Source organism: Sinohyriopsis cumingii, chromosome 8 (genome assembly GCF_028554795.1).
Source record: "Sinohyriopsis cumingii isolate HCF-2022 chromosome 8, ASM2855479v2, whole genome shotgun sequence".
Taxonomy (NCBI): domain Eukaryota; kingdom Metazoa; phylum Mollusca; class Bivalvia; order Unionida; family Unionidae; genus Sinohyriopsis; species Sinohyriopsis cumingii.
In genome coordinates, this window is record NC_142968.1 from 67,236,693 (window position 1) to 67,241,940 (window position 5,248).

General features: G+C 33.8%; 1 pseudogene; it reads left to right on the top strand.

Annotated features, from left to right (window-relative positions):
- The first annotated feature begins 2,011 nt into the window (after positions 1–2,011).
- Positions 2,012–2,952, top strand: LOC149793735 (microfibril-associated glycoprotein 4 pseudogene; annotated as a pseudogene).
- The last annotated feature ends 2,296 nt before the right edge of the window (positions 2,953–5,248 follow it).

A 5,248-nucleotide genomic window follows, 5' to 3' on the forward strand; every position in this document is an offset into this window, starting at 1 on the left:
ATGGGTGTGTATGATAGTAATTTCGCTTCTTCTTAATTAATGGATCCCTGTCCCTGTCACGCTATTCCAGTTTCAAACCAAACGGAAATTTCTTTGCTAACACGGCGTCAATGTTAGGTTGGGCGTGTCTGTTTGCTCAAACAACATAATTGGTGCAGCTCTTATTAGATAAGCTCCAGTTAAATCCGTAACTTTCTGTAACGTTGTGAGTTACATGACATTGTACCCATTTACATTAGTGCTAAATCGCTTCCCGTTCTCATCCTGTTCAAGTTTTGGGAGGAATATTAAAACTTTTCATTTGAAATACTCGACGCAGATAATCTTCTTGTATGTGTAGTCCAAGAACCCCACCTCTTCCCTGAAATGGATTCTTCCAGGAACTGGAAAGATTAGCGAGCAGACTGATCGTTTACACTTGGACTGAAACACAAATTTATGATGATTGGTGGTGACGCTCTGGCGACAATCTTGTAAGAAATTATAAAGTAATGAATCAAACGACTAAGTGGTGTACATTTATTTTATATCCTTGATGCTTTTGCTTTTAGAGTCGCAAAAGAGAGACGATTCAAACTGCCTGCGTTTGTGGGACCATGCGACTACTTTAGATTTTTAAGCACGTTGCTTTCATTAATCCGTCTGTCTAGATGATAATTTTATATGTTCCTTACTTGAGCTGTTTAACAGATGATATTTGTACATGAATGTCCCTTGATTGTGAAATTATGGTAAATACTGGCACTAAGCTCTCAGTACTAGTACTAGTACATATTGAATAGAAATATACTTCTTTAGATGATACATTCATTTCTTAACTTTATATTACTGGTTGGCTTTTATTGTATTTACCTGTTTGATGATGTGAAAAGGTTCTAAAATTATTTTATATACTAAGTAGTTAAATATATAAAAATATTCTTGAAGTTTGTACATACGCTTTATTATAATTACATAAAATATATTTCACCTAATTAACTTCGAAACCCCATCAGGAAATCAGAAATGAAGCCGATGGCGCCATTGAGTCTTATTATTAATAATGGTCAACACAAACGTAAACAATTATTTATAGATCCTATGTAATTTGCCTTCTTAACAGAATAAGGTCATGTGCACAAATTTATAGCAAAAGATATTATATATAATTTACAGCCATGACTCAAACTTACAAAAAGTAAATATAATCATGCACCAGGAGCTACAAAGATTATAGATATACATAACAATGTACTACAGACAAGTCAAGTCATTTCGTCGAAAAGGTAAAGCAATCATGGTGTTACTATCGAATATATAAATAACCCATGGAATCGAGGATAAAGGGAGGGATAAATTCTTGGCGATTAAATAACAACAATTAAAGAATTCGCAAATATCAGGAAAATTATGACCCTTTTAATCTCAACTTGAACAGAAGATTCAACCAATTGTAAAAGATTAATGATTTCAAGGTCTAAATTAATTGCCTGGAAAAACATACCGTAGTAAGCACCACCAACAACACCGTTTTCAGGCAGCAGAAAAAAAGAAAATGAGAATATACAGAAAGTTAAACAAATGGACATAAATGAATTAGTGACAGGAGCTAAGAGAATAATATACAATCTGTACATTCGTTTCAGACTGGATTGATGAAATCAGAACGATAGAAGATGTTACAGTCTTCGATTTATAATAAACATTAAAAGTCGCAATCTAAACCAAATTCAAACGATTATGGGGATCGGGAAGTTTAATTTCCTCTTCTAGTATGCCTATATCCGGAATGAGGTTAATTTGTGTAGCTCACCGTGTGTTAGTTGGACTGCAAGTAGTCTCATTAGACAAAAGGATACTTTCTCGTTTGGAAAATGAATCATTTGTTATTCTGGCAAAAACCATTCAAATCTGTTTATAGTGAGTTTACTAAAGTCGTCTAAGCATGACCTCATTGTGTCGAAATGGATATTCATTATTCAAGTCCCACCTCTTTTTGTATATTGACACTTATGTAGGATATAAAAATAGACAGTTCCTCCTTACAATGCCATATCAAACTGCTCAATGTTCTTTGCCGTGGGAATGGTTGCTTTAATATTCACTGTCCTGACGTTCGCAGAATTTGTTACAAGCGGACATTCTCAATGCCCATATCAGTGCGCCTGCAACTGCTATTGTAACCAGCCTCAAACATATTGTGGACACGTGGCTTCATCTACATGCCAACATGACCATTTTCGAAAACCAATTGACTGCCAGGACATTCACCAGATGGGTTTTACAAAGACAGGAGGCTACATTATTTATCCAAAAGGACATCCTAATGGTATCTACGTTCGATGTGACATGGATACAGCCGGTGGAGGATGGACTGTAATTCAGAGAAGAGTCAGTGGAGATGTTGATTTCTTTCGTGAGTGGGTTGATTATAAAGAGGGTTTTGGTGATCCGAATGGAAACATTTGGCTCGGAAATGATAATATACATGATCTCACGGCCTCGGCCGATTACCAGCTGCATATAAACTTGGCTGTTTCAAAAACGAATACCAGCCATGCTGTGTATGATACTTTCTCGGTTGGAGACGAAAGTAGCGGATATCTGCTCATCGTAAAAAGCTACAGTGGAACAGCTGGGGACTCTTTTACCGGGCATTCCGGTATAAAATTTACCACCAAAGATAGGGACAACGACAAAATGAATTCAACAAATTGTGCAATTGATTACAAAGGAGGATGGTGGTACAGTACTTGCCATTCTTCAAACTTAAATGGAATATACGGATCCACCAAACATGGAGAAGGAATAAATTGGTATACATATGCCGGACATTATACGTCCATGATATTTGCAGACATGAAAATAAGAAGAAAAATTTCACATTAAGAGAGTTAAAAATACTAAGATATCGCTGGAATAAAAAATATTTGCATAAATAGGGTTCTTGATAATAAACATGGTCCTAATATATTCATGTTATTTGTGCCTTTCGTTTTGAAAAACCCGCGTTTGTTATATCAATAATACCTTCAACATAAAGGGATGCACGTATATTCAGTTAATCGAATCTTTTAAAATTGCTGTCCCAATTTCATTTGAAACGGACGCAGTTGCATTTCTTTTTTTCTACATGGAGATAGATTAAATTAAGACGTAAATTTGAATATGTATTATATCCGATATTTTCCATGTATTCCTCGTTCTTTTATACCTAAGTTATTATTTTAGCAGTAAGATCATAAAACTTGAATCTATACTTGTTTTTATTTTAAAAGACTAAATCGTTACTTAGTGATTATCCTGTACTAATTGCTACTGAAGCAATATGCTGAATTTAAGAGCAGCACATTTGGACGCTTTTGTAGTATTTATTTCACACGATGACTGAAGATGTCATCTTTTGTGTCACGTGCAAATGATTAAAACAGAGTTCTCTTTCATATAGTGTGCATATATTTTAAGGCACTGAGTTTTGTCTAATGTATGTTGAGTATGTAATTGTTGAAAGGTTTAAATTGTCAATATTCAAATTGACATATATTGTGAACGATCTGGTTTTATTGTGTTAATGACAATATCATTCATCTGTTGAGTGTAGCTTGTATTCAGCGCAACATACATGAGCATAAGCGTATTCGCCAATTGCAACTAATTAAGTTACATATATTCCTTTCTTTAGTGTTATTCACTTACAGAATTATATATTAACGCATTTATTACATGAAATACATTATCAATTACAAGCTGACATTTAAAATAATCAGTTAATTTAATACAGCCAGGATATTTGTGGCTACGTGCAATGCTAAAATCGTAAAGAAGTATAACACTTGAGTTTTGCATAAGACTCTTGTGTGTTTTTGTCAATTAATTTTCAATTCGCCCCTTTTTACTTACAACGTAATGCTAACCATTTTCCGTCTTTGATTCAATTTTGAATGTCTGTTTCTACTTTCTGTCGGTTTTAATTTCATCAAGACTAAAACTTAATTCATACGTTTTTTTTATCTATTTGCGTAAACATTTGTTCCAAATCATTTAAATGCTTCCTCGTCTGTTTTATTATTTTGTCTGGATCTCTAACACCACTATGCAACACACTGATATTCAGTGGCAACTTCCCGATTTTTATAATTGTTTGCATATGCCGCTTGTAATTTTATGTAGAATTCTTTGAATGGAACATAATATGTCTTTAAGATTTCATCAGTCACGTCTGAAACGAATAGACAGATTTAATGTTATTTTCATAGATCAGACATCAATTCGTCTACCTCCAAGTTTCTCTAACTTTTCATTTGCTCTTTTTATACAGCCCGAAAACTGTGCTGTTGTTGCTGTTTGATACGATATTGTTTTTCCAGGACAGTAGTTTATATGTTGAAATCATTAATCTTTTTCTATCTTTTGATTATTACGTTTAAGTTGACATTAAAAGTGTCAGAATTGTCCTGATATTTTTTAATTATATTATTTGTATTATTTCTATGTTTATCCTTGATTCCTTGGGTTGTATTCATTATGCAAGGTGAAGAGAATCATCTGCTCTTAGTCTCTTCGATTGTATGACTTGAATAGTATTCGATAAAGTACTGAATTTCTATTTTGACACGTCTTCAGCTTCTAAAATTGGTCTGCTCTTGTAAACCAATTTCTACAGTTCTAAGTTGTAAGTAAAGTCGTCAAGTATTGAGGAAAACGAAGGTCTGACTTTTTCTTTATTTCTCACTTAGAAATACGGAAAGTGCTTCTGTTCTAATATAAAAGACATGGTGGTGGCTTTGTTTTATTTTTCACGCAGAATTATGGATGGTAATCCAGCATTTTGTTTGAGGGGTGTGGGTAGGATGTGGCTGGTTTGGGGTATTTATCACAGAGTACAGAAGTCTGTTCGTGCTTTTATAATGGTATGCAGTAGCAATGAAAGTGACGATAATTAGTTTTACGGAGCTTGGACTCGTAATTATTGTTTCATTATCGTAGTAAGGAAAGTTGTTCTATCCTTATGTAAGTGCAATAGTGTTGTCTTGATGTTGTTCTTGTTGTTGTTTGTTTATTTTTCACATATTAGTGCGATAAATAGGTGTGCCAGCCCGTACCATTTAAATACAGCTAAAGGCCACGTTCTCTTATATTTGTTATTACTTTTTCCAAGTCTTTCTCCAACATGCCGTAAAGTGACCTAAAAACAGTGTTGCTTACAATGACATTTTTAAACAAAAACTATTGAAAATAAATTATACTGGTGCTTTTTTATTTTGATTAT